Source organism: Melanerpes formicivorus, unplaced genomic scaffold (assembly GCF_026170545.1).
Source record: "Melanerpes formicivorus ecotype bairdi unplaced genomic scaffold, bMelFor1.0.p_v2 SCAF_6, whole genome shotgun sequence".
Lineage (NCBI taxonomy): Eukaryota > Metazoa > Chordata > Aves > Piciformes > Picidae > Melanerpes > Melanerpes formicivorus.
The window spans coordinates 23225132-23244897 of NW_027142358.1; the positions used below are offsets into that span (position 1 = coordinate 23225132).

Sequence of the window (19766 nt, forward strand, 5' to 3'; positions counted from 1 at the left end):
CTGGAATATGCTTATGGTGTGGTTTCCAAATTCTCTTCAACCATTCTTGCAGACTTCTACCTCCATTTTCCAGTGGTGATTCTGACCCAGGTATGGAAAGCTGCTGTCAACAAAGTTAGATTTTCCCCATTAGTTTTCACAAACTCCAGGATGTTCCACAGACCCCCTGGGATAGAACAGAATAGAATAGAATTAACCAGGTTGGAAAAGACCTTCGAGATGATCAAGTCCAACCTGTCTGCCTCTCTCCAGGAAGGAGAGCACTGTCTCTGGGGAAAACTGGCCCCATTGCCTTCTCACCGCTATGGTGGCCACCCCCTATTTGGGAACAGCCCTGACATTTTTAAGCCCTACTTAAATGACTTGTTTCCAAGGCCTTCTTCCAAAGTTTGGCTCTACAACAAAACACATCAGCATCCACTAACCGCTCGAAACAGAAACAGAATGGTATAAATAGAAATTAAGTAAATTAGGAAAAGGTGCCAAAGCAGAAGAACCCTCGTGATAGCTGTGGCTGCGTGTGCTTGTGTAGTGCAGCTTCCAGCCCTCACCAGAGTGCCAGGCTGCCCCTCGGTATTCTTAGAAACAGATGCATCTGCTGTGTCACTGGCACTGCCCGCTCAGCCTTGGACAGGCTTTCGCTTCTTCTCACAGACTCTAGAAAGCTTGGGGTTGTGCAGAAATTTGGTGCCAGAGCCCCAGCCAAGCCAGCAGCAACCTCTCTGTGGTTGGATATTTTTTCCATGCCTGTTAAATTGTGCCTGTGCCATCTGATCAGTGCAAATAGCCTTACTCTCCCTTCAGCCCGGTCTTGTGGTAGTCATGGCCTACCTGCCTTGTCAACTCAGACACAATGCTATATGGTTTATTTCCTTTAAGAACCAGGTGAAACCTGGGCCACATTCCCAGGTGGTAAAAATTAATGTGACTAAAGTGAAGTAATTTGTACCACCTGATATTCTTTGTTATAGCCAGGGCTGGAAAGATAAAGCACATCATTTGCTACTTATTCATTATTGATGCTGTTTTACCATAGGGCCATTGATCACAAATGAGCATGAGATAAATGAGTGAGAGCAATTCCCTGTAAGCAGTATGACAGTAGGTTCCAAGTTGAGATCCTTCTAGAAAAGGCAAGTGATTGTAAAACTACTTTTGTGTTGGTGGCTCTGCTCAGGTAGCTCTGAGTTTGGTCTTGAGTTTATGCTGATAGAGGTTGTCTTGTGCTGACTTCTTGTTGCGTCCTGCTGCCCCTTGTTACCAGCTTGGCTTGCAGGTATGTAGGGAGGCATTCTGGGAGAAATGAGAGAGATTGTTTGCTCTTGTTTGAAGAGTTGTTGGTCTTCTAAAGCTATGGGGAACTGCCAAGTACAAGCACAGTGAAACTGGAGGTTTTCAGTGACGCAAAGCAAATGATGAAACTAAAGTGGTGTTTCAGGGAAAGTTAACAACTCCTGTTAGACCCACTGATACACTGAGGAAAAAGGGGACACAGTTCTGGGCATGTGGCCCTGTGTAATTAAAAGAAATGCACTGACTGAATGGGCCTGAAGTAAGGGGGGCAAAAATAGAAACAGCCTTCTGTCATTGCGCTACTGGATGGCTAATTGGGAAGCTTCAGGTCGCAACTGCTAGATGTCCTGCCTCATTCCTTACAAAATAGAGACAGCAACAGCAGTCTCCCCTCAGGGACTGGGCACAGGTCAGTGCAATGGGGTGTTTGGGTCAGCTCTCCTTAAGGACTTCTGCAGTGTGTGCCAGAAGGTGTTTCTGTCCTGGGGACCAGCACCTTCCCATGCCTAGGCAGCAGGAAAAGTCATGGCAGAAAAGGTAGGAAAAGGACCTGAGGCAAGTTCAATATATGTCATCTCTGCCTGCTTGGGCAGGAGAATTTCCTGCACACTGAGCAGCCCAGCTGCAAAACCTGAAACAGAGAGGAGGCAGCTTAGCTGGGGCCTTTTGATTTATTGAATTTAAATCCATACATTATGTCAAGGTGTTACCTCTACCAATGATGCTTGAACATTATAAATATATATGTAACATACATGAAATGATTGATTTTATAGTCACCCCACACACTGGAAACATCATTAAAATGATGCTATAGACAGGAGTTAGTCCAAATTAAAGGCAGGAAATTCCAAGGTGTTGTTCTTATGGAAATTGTGACAGCTGAATTATATGGGCTTGTTAAGGAACTAAAGATAACCCCATTCAGAGTAGATAAAAACACTATGTATGAGGAAGGAAACTGAATTACAATTGCAGTGGGAGCTATAAGTTTGAATATCTTGACTGTTGTGCACAGTAAATGGAAACTCCACCATGCTGTTATATTAATGTGGTACTTTTTATTTAGGGACAAATCTTGAAATACTTTGCCTTAAAAATCCAGTGGAGCTAATGGAGAGTTTTAAATCCAGAAGGGTTTAGATACGGGGATTCAATGCCTGGTTCACATGGGTAGGATGAACTTCCATCTTTGTTTCTTCTGTCATAGTTGCACATGGAGGGAACTTCATGGCTTGTAAACAAATACTGGGATTCATTTCTCACTGGTGACATTTGCTCCATGGATCCTGGAGAATAAAAGGCATCTGGCAAGATGCATGCCACACCTTTCCCCCCCACTGTATGTATCTGCTTACAGACAGGGGCACTCACAGGCTGTGTACAGCTTCCTGGCAGTTTTTGGCATGACCGTTAGGATGGAGACCTTCCAGTATCTGAAAAGGGCCTAGAGGAAAGATGGAGAGAATCTTTTTATGAGGGCCTGTGGTGATAAGACAAGGGGCAGTAGTTTGAAACAAGAGTAGGGGAGATTTAGATTAGATATTAGGATGAAGTTCCTTACTATGAGTGTGGTGAGACACTAGAATGGGTTGCCCAGGGAAGCTGTAGATGCCTTACCTCTGGAAGTGTTTAAGACCAGACTGGATGTTGCTTTGAGCAGCCTGCTCTAGTCAAAGATGTCCCTGCCCATGACAGTGGGGTTGAAACTAGATGGTCTTTAAGGTCCTTTCCAATTCAAACCATTCTATGGTATCTGGCTGCCATCAGCCACAAGGTACCTTTGCAGCTGCCAGGCAGTTGGCTTGGCAGATCTCAGGAGAGCAGTTTAGGCTGAGGGTAGCATCCCTCATGCAGTTCACTGTTACCTCTGTTTGGGGACCACTGAGAAAGGCAATGGGGTGTAGTATCTGCTGCCCCTGCCAAGTGCCCATCCTGGCAGTGACTAATGCCTGTTCCAGGCAGGCAAAGGAAAAGTACACCTCTGCTGGCAAATCTGGGAGGGGATGCTCTCCTTTTAGCATCAAGTCAGAATTTTAGAGTATGAAAATCTGATTTTAAAAATAAATAAATAAATAGAAATTAGTATTTCAGCTGGTCATCCTTCATCCAGTATCTGAAACAGGCTTCTGTGCACTGACTGCACTTGAATCCCCAGGGAGCTTCCCATCAGCTGGACTTTCTCTCTTGCCTGGGAAAATGGTGGCAGGGTTTTGCACAGTGGGTATGGGAGAAGTTTTTTCTCTAACTTAACACCCCTACCTTGCCACTAGTTTCCTACTCTGAGACAGCAACTGGTCTATATTTTGTTGCCATAACATTACACACCTGGAATTTGAGACATTTTGCTTCTGCTTTGCTTTGTTTTAATCAGTCTTGCTTGAAATGTCATATTTAAATGAGAAAAACAGTGAGGCTGTTCTCAGCTACAGAACTATGAGGCAGTAACTATGGGCAGAGCTTGGCATGAGTCACTGGCACTACCTGAGATCTCTTATTGCCACCTATAAATATCAAATATCAGTATGTGTAGAGAAAGTGAGTGCAGCGGACAGAAAATAGTTTTACACTGTGCTGTAGTATGATTCATGCTTTTAAGATCAAGATTAAAAGACTCTGTTAGGTTCCAGACTATGATTTTATTTTCATTTACATCAAAAGATTTAGGAGCCTTCAAAACCCAGCATTTTTAAAAATAACTTAAAACATACTGTCTGGCAGTGTGAGTCCCAGTTAGTGCAAGAGAAGCCAGGCTCTTCTCATACAAAGAAGAGGAAAAAAAAATACCAGAATTAAAGAATTCTCTTGTCCTCAGTGTAGTTCTGACAGCTTGTATTGCACATTTGCTTCAGGAAAAAGACTTTATGAAATGTCATAGGCCCTTGTAGCCAGGTCATAGCCCTGGGTGATAAGCCCTGCAGATCAGCAAAAGCCACACGTTATAAAATCTTGTGCAAAGGTTTGGAGCCTTAATTTGAATTTTGGCCTTGTTTGTATTTCAAAAGCAAAGCTACAGAACTGTGTCTTGAAAACTACATTGCAGTGCAAGTTTCCTCAAAACACAGCCCAGGTTCTCTAGTCTGCAAACCTTTTGACAAATCCAACAGATATTTATGCTTTCTGAGTAAGCCCCAAACCAAGCATGGGCTGGCATCTAGCTATGGAGATTTTTATTCATTATTTTCCTCCACCTCAGAATTGCATCTATGCCCTGGAACTGGGCTTTCAAGGCTGGAATGCAGGTATTTTTATTGATAAACACACCAGCAGGAGAGGGAAAAAAAAAAAAACAGAAGACAAAACTAAAAAACCCCAAAACAAACAAAACCCCCCAAACAAAACACACACACACAGAAAAAAACGACCCACCAACACCCAAACAAAATATTTTAGCTGCATTTGTAAATCCCCAAATAAAAAGCAATTTTGTATTTCAGTTTAACGTCTGGTCATGTGGATCAGGCTGCACAATGTTTCCTTCTCCAAACCACTAAAATAATCCCTGCTGCATATAGAAATACATTTTAATTACAGAGCAATAAATATTGTGCCGGGTTTTTTTTTTGCTGTATGCATTTTTTTTATCAGCAGACAAAAGCTGACATTTATTTTACTGATAGCCCTGTACTTCCCCTCCCGCTACCAGCGCAGCAGAATTTCCCTTGCCCAAGGAAATTGAGAGGATCAGAGCACATCTGATGTTCCATTAATTTAAAACGGCTGCCAGGAGTTGCATATTGTAGCAGCTTTAAAGTGATTGAATTTGGATTATTTCAAACTCGGGGAAGTCCTGCCTCGCCTGACAGAGGCATATGAAGTGACAAAATAAAATACGACCCCGATGGGAAAATATCTGGGCGCACGTTAGGGCCTCTGCGCAGCCGTGCAACAGGCAGATCAGCAGCAATGGAAAGAAGAACCCTAATTTATTTTTCTTTGGTGGTAGGCCCCTTTTTTTCTAAGCGGTAGCCCAGCTAAGTGGAGACACCTGGTGTCTGCTGCAGCAAATTCACCAAAAGCATGGGAAAGGGGAGAAGATTGCTGGGGTGCCGTGTCCGGGGTGCAAGGCTCGGCCGTGCAGCCCAAACATCCATCTCCCCTGCCCGGGGCTGCCACCCGCCTGCTGCCTCCCTCGGCGCGGGCCCCTGCGAATGTAACCGAGCTCCGAGGGGCTGTTCCAGACCAGCTATGGGTGCCTGAGGGGGCAAGCGTCACCCCGTCAGGTGGTACGTTAAGGCTCTAAATTTGGGGTAAGAGCTGTTTTGTAATGCTTAGTGAGGAGCCTGTGTAAAGCAGTTCCAAAAGCATAAGTTTACACGCAGCCAAAGGAATATTAAAGTTTCACTACAAAAGAAATATTGTGGCTGCCAAGGCCTGATTACTCATAAAATCCACAGCATTATCACCATCCATCACTGCTGTTCTTTTAATGACCAAACTAAAAAGAGGGACATCAAAGTCAGGGTGGTGGTGGTGGTGTCTTTTTTTTCAGGAGGAAGGTTCACTAAATATAGGACGAATACTAGAGCTCAACATGTTTTTGACCAAAAAAAGAAAGGAAAAAAAAATCTTTTGAATGAATCACAAAACATATGTTATGTTTTGCTGTAAAAGCCATGAAGTTTATGCAGTGCTCTATTATGGTGACTGCTTGGCTTTTCATGCATTCCTAAATTACCATGTAATCTAAAACCTTGTTTTCAGCTGCTCTATATTGGAAAGTCCCTTGCAATAATCAGGATGATTACAGGCTAGTGTGGAGAACAAAACTTGTTTGTATTATTGCAAATAAAAACGTAGTTTATCAGGAATTTTACCTTTCAAGGGAAAAATAAAAATAATGATAATAATAAACGTTCTCTTTTTTCCTTGCTGGAAATATTTGAAGCATGGAATTAATTTTGGCCGCTCCGTGACTTAAAAACACATGGATACTTGGTGTAAAAATATGTTTCTTTCCTGTAGGGACTTGACTCTAATTGGTGTGCCAAAACTATCTCACAGAGATTTCATTGTCTTATCTACTTACATCATCTTAATGCGATTTTATTTTACTTTGTCAAAGTCGTATTAATGTAAATGTGTTCTTGATAGCAAACAGAGTTATTTTTTATGCTAAACGGGATTCAGCTGACTCTAATAAAACAGCTTGCAATCCATTAGACTATAACTGTAATACAGTTACTTTGTTTCCCAAATAAAGACTGTATAGAAAGCTGTATAAGGATTTTTCACAATAATTGCTTGGGTGGGGTTACATTCTGATCTTTAAATGAATAGTATCGCTTGGAACAAACACTTCATATATCTTTTATCTTCCCCTTGCAATACAGTTCTGAGTTTTCTTTGAAAATGCAAAGCTACTTTTCCAGATAAGTCATCAAAATGTTTCCAAAGTATTTTAACTGCCAGATTAACTGTATCTTGAATACAAAGATAGATGGCTTACATTCTTTATGCAGAAATCCTGCCAATGCATAGCAACTAGCAACAAATTAATTTCTTTTGCAACAGTGGGGGGAAAAAAAAGAGAGAAAAGAAAAAGAACACCCTGCTTTGCTATGCAAAGCTCAGAAAGGTAAATAGATATTTAAAAAGAAAATAAGGTTGCTGGTTCTGAAAGGGTAATCTGTAAGCAAAGAACAGAGGATTAAACATACATTTGCTCTCTTTACGGAATCTGTGTTCTGCCTTCTCTTAATGTATTCAGCTAATTAAGGACTGCAGTGACCTTGTGACAGATTTTGAAATCTGAGAATTTTATTTTATTTTTGTTAAATTTTATTTTTATTTCTTTTCAATGCTGCCTCCCCCACGGAGCTTAATACAATCTGTTTCAGGTCAAAGTCTGTTTATGTCAGCAATGTTCGTACTACACAACTAAAATGTTTTAATGCATTTATCAACTGGAAAATATTGCAAACATTTCATTTCCTTTGATACAGACACAAAACCCCCTCTGCCTTCATTGCAAATTCTTGTTCATATGAATCACTCTGAGTAATATTTGCTTTAACTTTCGTGTGGTTCTGCAAACAGCCTTTATATGGCTGGACTTCAAAGCTGGTAGAAATAAAGGTTAGAAATGTGATAGGAGTAATCTATTATTAGGCATGAAACATTAAACCACTTTTAGTTATAAGCCTTAAAACCTGAATATTTGGGGGTTTTAACTTGCTGCATATTGTGTTTTCAGTTACTTAAGTCATTTAGCGTGGAGGGACTGTTTTGAACAGAAATATTTTCCATAGGAACATGAACCACAATTTGGTTTAATTTTTCCTAATATTTAATTTAGAAAAACTGCAGTGTTATAGCAGACATCTCATATGTCAAAGCTGAAATACTCTGCCCGGTGTTTCTTGCAGTGTCAAATTAATCTCTTACCAGCATGCTGACCCGAAAGGCAGGTTTTAGTGAAATCGGCACAGAGCGAAGGGAGGGGGGTGGGAAGAGAAGATAAAATCTCGTTCTTCAAATAGCAGGGAGGAGGAAAAGAAAAAACAGCCCCACAGAGGAATGTCACAGCCCACCACTGACATCAAATGAGAGAGCCCAACTCAAATGTGTGCGAGAGGTTTCTTTGACCAAAACACACCCCACCACCCAATGTTCATCCTCAGCTGCCCCTGTGTGGGGATGCTGGGGGTTAAATCAGCATGGGGGCATTGCCCAGGAAGGAGCACGTGGTACCCACATGCCGTCACCTTCACCCCTTTCCCTCCCCATGGTGTATTTACAGCGTGGAGAATGCAGTAATGGTCCAAAAGAAGCCAAATGTTGCAGGGGCTTCACAATGGGGCACTTCAAACTGTTCATCTGACAAGGGGTGAGCAGTGGCATGCTGTGTTGGTAATGTTTTGGTCTTGGTTATATTTGTGTACTAATAGAGTAGATTAAAAAGAAGCCCAACCAGTGAAAACAGGTAACAGTTCAAGCCAAACAGGTTAGCCAGAAATAAACCATCATTTGATATCCAGAATTCTAAATCCTCATGAGCCTGGGAAAGAACAGGGGTGCAGCCAGGACCTAATCCTGATCCCACCAGCACCAATGGAAATTTCACCACTGATGACACCAGCTCCATTTCTTTTACTGTTGATTTCAAGCCTAAAAATTAATTTTGTTTCCTTAGGTTTATCTCTGCCAAGTTTCTATGGCCTTGGCTTTCTGTGTGGGGACACAGGGTGAGACGGGCATTTTCTCACCCCATCCCACAGAGGCAGAGTGGGCTCAGCACCCACTATGTGCCCCCAGTCAGTGTCACAAGGACATCACCTGACTGACATTTCCTTGCCTGGGAGACCTTGGCAACATGGAAAGCCAGCCCAAAGTATCAACCAGTGGGTAATGTTTAGATTTATATGGTGTGCAGGGGGAAGACTCTGAGGAGATCTTATAGCCGTCTTCCAATATTTGTAAGGTTGTCTGGTAATCAGACAAGGGGGAATGGTTTTAAGCTGAGGAAGAATAGGTTTAGACTGGATCTTACGAAGAAGTTGTTCAGTACAAGGGTGGTGGGATGCTGGAGTAGGCTGCCCAGGGAGGTTATGGATGCCTCCTCCCTGGGGGTGTTCAGGGCCAGATTTAATGAGGCCTTGAGCAATGTGGGCTTGCCTGTGGGACAGTCCCAGGGTAGATCCAGGGGCAAAGCCCAGAGGGGCACCTGAGCTAGGTCTGAAAGAGCAGAGAGGTCTTGGGACCTTTAGTCTGACTGGGCAAAGTAAGCCATATGTGAAAACTGGAGACACCAAATGAGGCCTCTATGGCATGGGGTTGGGAAAGGCTCACTCAGCAGCAACTTGCCTGTCGAGGAGTGGAAAACTTTTGCTAGCTGCTTATATTTTGGTTGGTGGTAAAAAGGGGCCACACTTGCCCACCTCATTAGCATAAAAAAGGCATCAGCAGCACTGTAGTCTCCACCTTTCCTTCTCCCATGCTTCTTTAGTGCTTCTGGTCCTGAGCCAGCTTGGTTTAATAGGTTACCCTGCAAGCACTAGGACGGTGGCACTGTGTGGTCGTAGGAAGCGTTTGTGCATAAAGTCATAACAGCCGCAGATGGAACAGCAATAGCCCTGGTCAGAAACGGCAAGAGATGTTAATATTGCTGGGGAAGGTGAAAACATAATTGTAAGAGTTTATTTGGGGGGCATGTGGGACTGAACAAGCCAATAGCTTTCAAGCAACAAATATCTGTAATTCACCTGCCCTGGCCTTACAGACTTTTCATTTGCTCTACACATTTGGTTAGTTGAAGAACATGTAAACACCAAGAACTGTACAGGATAATGCATTAAACATTAACTTACTGTAGACTTAAAAACCCTCCACTCTTACAATATTAAAAACATAAGGGAAAAGAGATTCTGGGCTAGTGAATGAAGCCAATTGACTGCTGAGAAGTGGCAATGGTTTTGCTCCATAGCTTTGCTGTTTTCAGTAATCTGACTCACTGAGATATTTTTAGACATGGTCACGACTTCCATTGTTAAGTAACTTTTCATTTGAATTTTTTTCCTCGAATGATGCTGTGCTTTTGGCCCCCAAATTCCTTTCTTCGGGGAGGCAGGACTGCCCTTCATGTCTCAAGGAGGAAGGGGAGTCATGGAGGACTCTGATGATTTGGACCACATGGTGGAACAAAATAGATCTCAGCATCAGGTTGGGAGGTTACTTCCCTTTCTTCAAAGGTCTCTGAACCCAGCAAGCTTTTCTTTGATACCTTTCCAAATGGATTTATCAGCATTGGGGCATACATTTGCTTAGGTTGTTCCTGTAGGGTGGGACTGTAGAGTGCCAAGTGCCAATTCTCACCAAGTTCTCCATAAATATTTCCTTAGCTTCCTTTGAAAACCCTAGCTGTGCTCCCCATTGCTCTGCGCATCCCTGCTGGAAAGGTGCCCATGGTACCTTCACAATGTGGGCACAAGAGATACAGGAAAGATTGTGACATTCAAAAAAACAGGCAGAGGAAGAGCTGGCTCTAGACAGAGGAAATGTATGCAAAGACAGAGGTCGGGAAGGAAACAAAGAGGGAAGTGAAGACCAAATTCCCTAGATTATTTTTTTTTTCCCTCCTTTATCTTTGTTTACTCTTAGGTCATCTTAGTTTTTTCCCAACATGGTTTACTTAAAAAAAAACAAGTGTGTGTGTATGCTGTGTATTGAGAGCATGGGCAGAACTTGGGCTGCACAGTCAACTTCTGCTCATGTTGTGGGCTTGAGATGCATTGGAATGTATGCGGGTGACCTAACGGCACCAGGCATTAGTCTGGCTGTGTTTTGGGCTCCTAAAAAAAAGTACAGGCTACTACCCTAGGACAGAGGCCATAGGAAAGCTAGAGGTTTGGCAAACGGTCATCTTGTGTACTTTTCTTAAGGCAATAGCTAAGACCTCGCTGGGTTTAATGCACTACCTCGAAAGTAAGCAAGAGATCTACAGGGACCTGTGCAGAAACATTCAGGCTAGTAGCTACCAAATAACAAATGCACTGACGGCCAAGTAGGGACTGCCAGGGCTATTTGTTCTCCTGCCCTGGGGAAAGAGCTTGATGAGGACTGTTGGGAAAGGATGTCAGAGAAGGAATTTTTATTTTATGACTAAGGAGATACAGAGGCTATTTCTGATCTGTTATAGGTGTGTTAATGATTTGTGAACTCCAGCATGGTTTGTGCATCCTCTGGATTTTTTGCAGACTGAGAAGATCCTTCCAGCTCATGTACCTGGCTGGTGGTTTTTTTTGAATGTCAAGTACCTAGAGATTGCTGAGAGCCACAGCATGTCTGTAATCCAGTTTGTCCTTACTGCCTCTTGGTTTCCAGATAGAATTTAAGATACTGATTTTGCCCCCAGACGCCCATGGCTTGGTCTTGGCAAAGCAAAGTGGTTCTGTTAAAGCTAGTCTTAACGTCACAAGCTAAGTAAGCCTCAGCACATCCCTTCTTGTCCCGTGCACATTGAAGAATGAGACGTTGCCTCCCTATTCAGTGAGGTCAGATGTAAACCTGCTGCAGCAGCTGTGCCTGGTGCTGCTGAGGAGGGCAAGGACAGTGGGGTGCTGGGGCAAAAAGGGTACAGGAGCCCTTGCATCTGTATCATTTGAAGAGGGACAGAAGGGAGAACCTGGAGATACCTGCAGTGTGTCACTGGGGTGCTGCACAGGGCTGGCCTGGTAGATCTTCATATCTCAGCACAGGAGTTGATCTTTGAAAAGAGCATGGTTAGGTGTTCCCGAGTGTAAGCTTTAGGAAAACAGAGTTTGTTTGATTTATTTCAAACATTCAGTCACCAAGAATAAGAGAGAGACCTTTCTTGTGAGTTTCGAAGATCTAATAAAACATACAAATCTGAAAAGTCCTTTGCTGTGCACAATCAAATCAGCATTACAAGTCATCTGAATGTGGTGCTCTGGCATCAGCCTCCACATGACATGTAATGTGCTTGTGGTTTGATGGTCTTCACTCAAAATACTGGCTAAAACGTTTTTATCTTTAGATTTATTTATAGAGTTTATGGTTGAAATATTTCAGCTCTGGGCAGCCCTTCCCATGGCTTTTAGCAGCAACACTTGCAGTTGTGTTTCACATAATTAAACAGCCAACAATACTTAATGAAGAAATAAATAACATCAATAAAGTAGTAAATAATTATATGCAGGCAAACACCAAAGACATTATCCATCAGGCAACAGCTGTAAGCATTAGTTTTGATTATTCAATAATGTTGTACAATAGGAGCAGGAATACTGGCCAGGTCTCTAGGGGAATCACCTACACTTTTCTAAGCAGCAAGCTTTGTGATTTTGAGCAGAACTTTCAGCAGAATTCCTAACTAAATGTAACACCAGGAGCTCTTCCATTAGCAAATGCCCCCCTTCTCAAAGCAGACTGAGCATCAAGAGTTCAACCAAGCCCCATGCCTTGTCTGTAATTTGAGAGGTTTGTTGGTATGGCTCTGTCAGGGGAATGCTAACAGGGTACCACGTCCATCAGCACAGGTGCTGTTTGGCTGAAGGTATTTCAGTAGGGTTTAGGCAAACCTCCTAGTGAGGTGCTGGTGGTGCCTGGCTTGTTCTGCCTGGGAAAAATGAGGCAGCACATTATGGTTCCGCCTCAGAAAGACGGAAGCAGGGCACACCTGCCCAGCCTGCAGCTGGTGGCTGCTGAGCTTTACCTCAGTCTGGGCAGCTATTGGAGCCAGTGCTTTTTCTGGATTTTATTTCAAAATATCAATATGGTTTAAATTTCCCACACGTGCTGTGGCTCCTCTGGAACCCATCATGGGCAGGATGGTGCTGAAGTTGGAGAAGGCTAGACAGAGGAGCCATAATGAAGCTTTCAGGACAAATGGATCTCCTCCCAACCACATCCCTCTCCTGAGTACTCCATCCACCAGCCCATTGATTTCTGCTGTGCCACTACCTCCTCAGCTAGCAGCCCTGGACTCTGTGGAGAGGTTCTTCCTCTCCTTTTTGTTTTCTTCCTTTCTTTCCTTTCAGAAAGACTGATCACACACCAAATCACAGCCTAGACAAAAGGGGCAAGGTTTTATAGCCCTTACCCCATTAAAAGAGAAAGAAGAAGAGACAGGAGGGGTTTCTGGTGGCTCAGGGACAGGTTTCCAGAACCCACGCTCACATCTTGATGGCTTGTTCCTTCTGAAGCCAATCACTATCTCTTTGGTGTCTGAAGAAGAGTAGCAGCAGCACAATGCTTCCACCATAAATTCAATGCTGGGGACACTTCTCCACCAGCAGAGAGTGAAGCAAAGGGGTGTATCTTAGCTTGAAAGACATGAACTAAACTGATGTTCAGACCCACATCTGAAGGGTTATTTGCATTCTGTATGATGGCAGATGCTTTTAGGAACTGTGGAAGTGTGAGGCACATGGGTTCATTGAGCTAGAAATGGCAATGCTTTGGAGAGGTATGGACATGGAAAGCTCATTCAAGTAATGGAAGTTTGTAGAGGGCAATGGAGGAAACACAAACACTACTTAAAAACACAAACATTTCCCAAAGATCAATCTTGGAGCACTTTTCTTTTGTTTCTTCCTAACCCTACCAGAGGGAGAACCAGAAACAAAAATCTTGCATGATAATTACTGACAGCACAACAAAACCCTGAGGTTTTCCTTACCCACATCTCAACATGCAGGTACTAATAAATTTCTGTGATAATATTAATATTCCTGATAGTCTCTGTGGGCTCCCTCTCCCAATGTGTGAATTGCATTATCCTCTGTGAACCCAGAGTAAATTTGTGGGTGCTTTAAGGTGCAGTCTGTAAATTGAGGCATTTCTGCCTTTTCACAGCCCCTTACACCATCCATTTTCAAAGCCCCTGCCAGCTAGAGATTTAGTCTAGAGAGGAGGAGGCTGAAGGGAGACCTTACTGCTCACTACAACTACTTGAAAGGACGTTATAGTGAGGTGGGTGTTGGTGTCTTCTCCCACGTAACAAGTGATAGGATGAGAGGAGAGGGCCTCTTGTGCCAGAGGTGGATTAGGTTGGGTATTAGGAAACGTTTCTTTACTGAAAGAGTGGTCAGGCATTGGCACAGGCTGCCCAGGGGTGTGGCGGAGTCACCATACCTGTAGGTGTTCAAAAAATGTGTAGACATGGGTTGATGATCTTGGTGATCTTTGAGGTCTTCTCCAACTGAAACAGTTCCATGGTCCTGTGTTAGCATTGATTGCACTCCTGAGGTCTGGCAGGGCGAATGGGTATCACCAAATCTGCACCAATGTGGTTCAGTCCCAGATAAAGGATTCCAAGTGAATCAGCACTCACAATTCCTCTTCAAGATCAGAAGATGTGCTTGTGGGCCTTCTCCTTCACCTGTGGAATTTATTTGGCTTATTTATCACAGCACTGTGCAGAGCCTACACTTGGATAATCATCCCCCATGATCTCTGCTGTGAATCCAGAGGTGGAGGGCACAAAGACACATTTCTCTATGGACACTAAGGCTGATGAGAATAGATTGAGTATTTTCCCTGCAAACCTAAATCTCAATTGCATGTTTTTAAATAATTAATACAGTGCAGGTAACCTATAAAATTCATAGCTTTTCCTTTCCCTAGAAGGCAGGAAAGCATATCAATAAGCCAAAGGTAGAGGCAGGGTTTGGGGATTTTTGGTAAAATTCTTTCACAGGGTATGCTCATGCTGGACAGTATTTATGGCAGATACTAATTTGTTCAATGAGATACATTTGAAAAATACAGAGAAAGAATAAGCTTTTGGTAAGATATAGATCTCTCTCCAGAAAAGCAGCATCTTAACTAACAGATAACATATTGACATGACTTCAAAATCCCTACTCTAGGTCCAATTATAGAGTACTTTAAATAAGATTTTTTCTGAACTGGAGGAAGGTTTCTGCAGATCTTTTTTTTTCCAAGCAGACAATGTTTGGCATCTTGTGCACTGCATCAGATAAGACAAGTGGATGATATTCAGGTATTTCTCTGCAGTCCTGTTATTCCTGCTTTGTTTTATTGAGATGAAGTCCTGTATTTCTAAGCCCAGGAAGGGCAGATCTCAGCAAGCCACCTCCTTTCTCGCTGTCCTGAGCCTGCAGTTCACAACAACTCCACTCAAAACAGGTTTTGCCTTAGGTTGCTGCTTTCTGGTTATTTTGGGGCAGGGTGGAAGCAATCCCTCAGAAGTGAATTGCTAGGCAGCCAAATTTCATCCTGTCCTTAGCAGCCCACCCCCAGGCTGCCACCTTGGACCTCCCTGTCCTCTGATTTCCCAAAAATTCAGAGGCTGGGATCTTTTTGAAGGGCTGCCATTTTCAGAGCCCTTTTGATTGCAAAGCTAGGTAAAGTACCTCTCAAAATTATTATTCAAATGTAGCATATGTTTTGCTGTGAATGTTCAGTAGAACTCATTCCAGTGATTTCCAAAATAAATGAGACTTTGCATAGTACTTTTTCCGTATTTAACATTTCCTTCCCAGCACTGCAGCCAAGGCTTCCTTTTAAAGGCATGTGCATGAGATTATGCAATCATAGTATGCCGGATACCCAGAGCAATTAAAATAAATCAGGGTAGGTATAATGAAGATGAGCCAAGCATCTGTTTCTCAAGAGGATTTAAAGACCAACACACCAATTCTATCATCCCCAGAGGCTTGGATCCACAGTGGTTAGACCTCAGAGATTCTTATACTTTGGAAATGTGTCCAACACTCACTTGGGTAAGAAAAGGAGAAGGTGGAAAGGAGGAGAAGAAAGACTCTCTGGTGTGGCAGGTATCTGTGTTCCCTGGAAGCAGTGGCTGGATAACCCCATGAGTATAGCACAACTGGACTTACCAATCAATTCCTTTTTCCTTCTAGTATTTTACTTTGACATCTGTACCTGAATTGAGAGGAGGAGGAATGATTTCTGCATCCTCTCCAGTGTTTACCAGGCAAGTCTTGTATTTATATCTGTAGCTATTTCAACCCAACTGTGAGGCCAGTTCAGCAAGAGGTGCAGAAGTGGCTGGCCCCCTGACACCAGCACCAGGGACCACAGCAGCCCACAAGAGAGAAGCACTTCCTTATGGAGCCACTTGTGCCATGAGGCAAGAAGCAGGCTTCAGGCCATAGAGCTGAAGTACCAGGTGCTATTTTGCATTGCTTTTCTTCTTCTGCCACTTGGTTCCAGATGCCCACAGACTCTCAGGTAACATTTGAGAGGAGGCAAGTTGCAGGGCAGTCCCCAGCAGACTGTTGAGCTGCCTTGAGTATGTACTTAGGAATGGCTTGAAGACAACTTAACTAAGGGTTAAATATCAATAAACTGTGCTAGACGATTGACTCATCAGCTTTGTAGCATTTGTAACTAAGATAAAGACATGGGAGTAGATTTGTAGAAGCAACAGGGAAAAAACTATGCATGCAAAGGGAAGAGCAAGGTGGTGGTGGTGGACATACCAGCCCTGTGTCTTCCCATCAACAGGTATTTGGAGGACTTCATGAGCCCTTTCACTGCATCTCATCCTAGTGCTGTTAAAAACATCTTGATAACTGAGAGGTGAAATGTCCTTGCACAAACTAAACTGGGAAAAATGGAAAAACTCTGTTCTGAAACAGGACAGCAAAAGTTTCCATAAGCACTTAGACATGAGCAAGGCATTTGAAGTCAATGAGGAGGTGAAGTCCCATGCTTTCAAATAAGGGCAGGATAGAAAAGGCAAATTTGGAATTTGGCTGCTGCATCCCTTGCCCGGGAAACCTGCTTGCCCTCCCTGGCTTGCTTCCTAGCGGCACCAGCTGCTCCCTCTGAGATAGTCACTAACCCACCTTTTGAGGCCCATCAAATTGAAAAAACACAGAATTTTCTCAGGAGAAAAAAAAAAAAAAAAAAAAAAGCACCATGATAGCTAAGACCTGCTAAGTGGAAAGAGGTCAGCTTGTTTACTTGAACCAATTTAAATCTGGCACACCAAGAACACCAACTTGCTTTGACCACTGACTTGGATAAATATGGCCTGGCATTCTCAGGACAGTATTTCCAGTGATCCCCATCATGCAAGAATATCTATTTATGTATGTATATTTTCACTAAAAACAGTCAAGGTAAATTACTTGGCAGGAGCTGGATGTGAAATGGCTGATGTGTGTGTTTCCTGCACACTGACTGGAAACTGAAGCCCATCTAAAGCCCTATCAGGTGACAACCCGTTTTGAGCTTCATGGTTAAAAACGAAATAAGGGTGTCTATCAATAGGACAAGGGGGAATGGTTTTAAGCTGAGGGAGAGTAGGTTTAGACTGGATCTTAAGAAGAAGTTCTTCAGTATGAGGGTGGCAGAACTCCAGAATGAGGTGCCCAGGGAGATTGTGGATCCCTTCTGCCTGGGGATGTGTAAGGCCAGGCTTGCTGAGGCCTTGAGCAGCTGAGTCTAGTTGAGAGGTATCCCTGCCCATGGTGGGGAGGTTGGAGTAGATCACTTCCAACCCAAGCCATTCTGTGATTCTGTGACAGTTGTATGAAATACTAGTTTAGTTACATTTAGGATCATTTCCAGTGGAGAGATTTTATTCAGGATTTTGTGAGAAGGCAGTGATTTTTATCAGATAAATTAGCATGTTTTCTGCAGTGATCACAGAATGTTAGGGGTTGGAAGGGACCTCTAGAGATCAAGTCCAAGCCCCATGCCAAAGCAGGATCACCCAGGGCAGTTCATGGAGGAACATATCCAGGCAGAGTTTGAAAGTCTCCAGAGAAGGAGACTCCACAACCTCCCTGGGCAGCCTGTTCCAGTGCACACTGTAAAGAAACTGATACAGGCAAGGAAGGCTGGCTGGGGATGGCTTGCTGGCCAGTGACAGGGTTTCAGCTTTGAAATTACAATCTAGCCCTTCTGACTTCAGATGAAATGATCCCTGTTGCCCCAGTTCCCTCTTTCTTTCACAGCCATCCACACTACTACTGTGCACAAGGGATAATTTTCCATGGGAAGGCTGTGTCCTGAGCCAATATACCAGTCATACCTGATTGAATATTGCCATTTCAGAGCCACCATCTAATCACATTTTTCAGGCTATGTGAACAAAATAATGTTGTTATAATTGCACACGCTGTTTGTGTGTGCGTCTGTGTATTATATATGTATAATGACATTAGGATGATAATATAGCTGTTTCTATTAGCTCTGTGGTATTAATAAGGTATGACAGAAAGTTATTTGATACCATTTGAAATCCCACTTGCATTTTCATATTGCTCTCAGATGTAATTCAGGGACTTGATTTTTATGAGTTATGGCTCTGATGTCACTTGTATTTTTGCTGGTAATAGGTCTCAGTGGAGCAAAATTCATCAGACTCAATTAACAGCATTTGAGAAGTGTATCTTGGTTAGCAACCCATCAGGCAGAAACTGCGTGGGCTCTGTTTTAGCTGACCCATCACCCTGTGCCGCTACATGAAACCAGCCTTCCAGGCAGCAGGTAGCAGCAGCCGCAGCTTATTGTTACAGGGAGAGTCAAACAAATGTTTTTGGGACTGTCAAACCACTGGCTCTTCCCATCCCACAGCTGCAGCTCTTATTACACTGCTCATGATGCTCTGCAACCATTTGGGCACACTCCTAGTTTCCATATTTGCAGGTGATCCATCCCACCACAGTCACTTTTTTTACTGTTAAATCTCTTGATATTCAATGATGATTATTTTTCTTAACTAGCCTGGTCCAGAAGCCCTGGGCCACTGGTGTACTTGTTACAGGTGAGCTGCTCACAGGCCTACAGGGGAAGTTAAAAAACATGATGGCAGGAAGACAAAAAGAAATGCAAGGTAAATAGAAATAACTCCAGATGCACATCTGAATTAAAGGCTGGGATTTGAAAGCTGATCTTGTGTGGGGTTTTATGCTCAGTTAGTTGACTGACTAGGGCTGGGGGATTTTTTGGAGGGAAGATAAACCTCTGACTCCTGGTATTTTTAATGCTTTAAGCTGGTGATTCTCACTTCTGATCTAAAAGGCTCCCAAAGAGAGAGACTAATCCCCAAACCTGCTGAAGTGAACGCAGGCAACTTCAAAAGGGCTTTGCATCCCACCCCATGTGCCGAGCAGGAGCAGGGTTTGCATTGCTCTCGCAGCCCAACCATCTCCCACCGAGAGCACTACCTGTAAAACTGCCCCATGCCTTCAAAGCCTGGAAGAGAAAAGCACTGTGCAGAAGATCAGTAAGTGAGCTAAAGCACCCCAAAGCCAGGCAGGCTTGCCAGCCCCCGCACAGGCACAGACTGGCTCACAGAGTGGGTCAGGCTGGCTTTCCTTCCAAGCACAAACCAGGCTTGAAGGCTCCAATTGCTTCCTGTCTCCCAACATGCCTGACCACAACTATTTTTAATTGTAAGGCATGAAAATAAAGTTATTAAATAAATTAACACTTTGAATGCTTTTTTGGTTCAACTTTGGCTGTTTATTAGGACAATCTTACTTTGGCTTCTGCACGTTCATTTCCAGCTACTGCTCTATCTGATCCCCATCTTATTTCCGCTGTAATCTACTGATCTTCTGTTGTTATCATCGCTGTACTTTATGGCTCCGCTTTGCTTTACTGACTCGGCATACTGCAGGCTGCTTTTTTTTTTCCTCCACTGAAAATAGCCTTTTATGAGAAGCTTAAGCAAAAGCCTGGAATGTCCAAAGGAAAGCACACAGAAACATTACAACATTTTGCACATTTCTTTTGGCCAGAGAAAGTTACAAAATATTCATATGAAGAAACTTACTCAGGGCCTGCAGGACAAAATCCAACTTTTGATTACATGTGGAATTTCAATTTCTGCTATAAACAGTCTGTGGATTTTTAATTATTTTTTTTTTTTTAACTATTTTCAAGTAGAAAGAGGGTGGAGGGAAAGCTCCTCTACAACTGATGTCAGAGGAATGATGAATATGCTTGCCCTTGCTGCTGGGAATACATACTCCTCTGCACTGCCACAGCCTCTGTTGCTATCACAT

The 19766-nt window shown here is 43.2% G+C and overlaps 1 protein-coding gene across 2 annotated transcripts in view; it reads left to right on the plus strand.

Annotated features, from left to right (window-relative positions):
- The window catches only part of CABCOCO1 (ciliary associated calcium binding coiled-coil 1), a 99632-nt gene extending 80195 nt beyond the window's left edge, over positions 1-19437 (plus strand). Inside the window, exons 9-10 of one of the 2 annotated variants that reach the window (XR_010987554.1) lie at positions 15642-15715; positions 18480-19437. The gene's annotated coding sequence lies outside the window, so the exon portion shown is untranslated. Of the gene's footprint in view, positions 1-15641 lie in introns of both variants that reach the window. The other variant, XR_010987553.1, reaches the window with a different exon arrangement.
- The last annotated feature ends 329 nt before the right edge of the window (positions 19438-19766 follow it).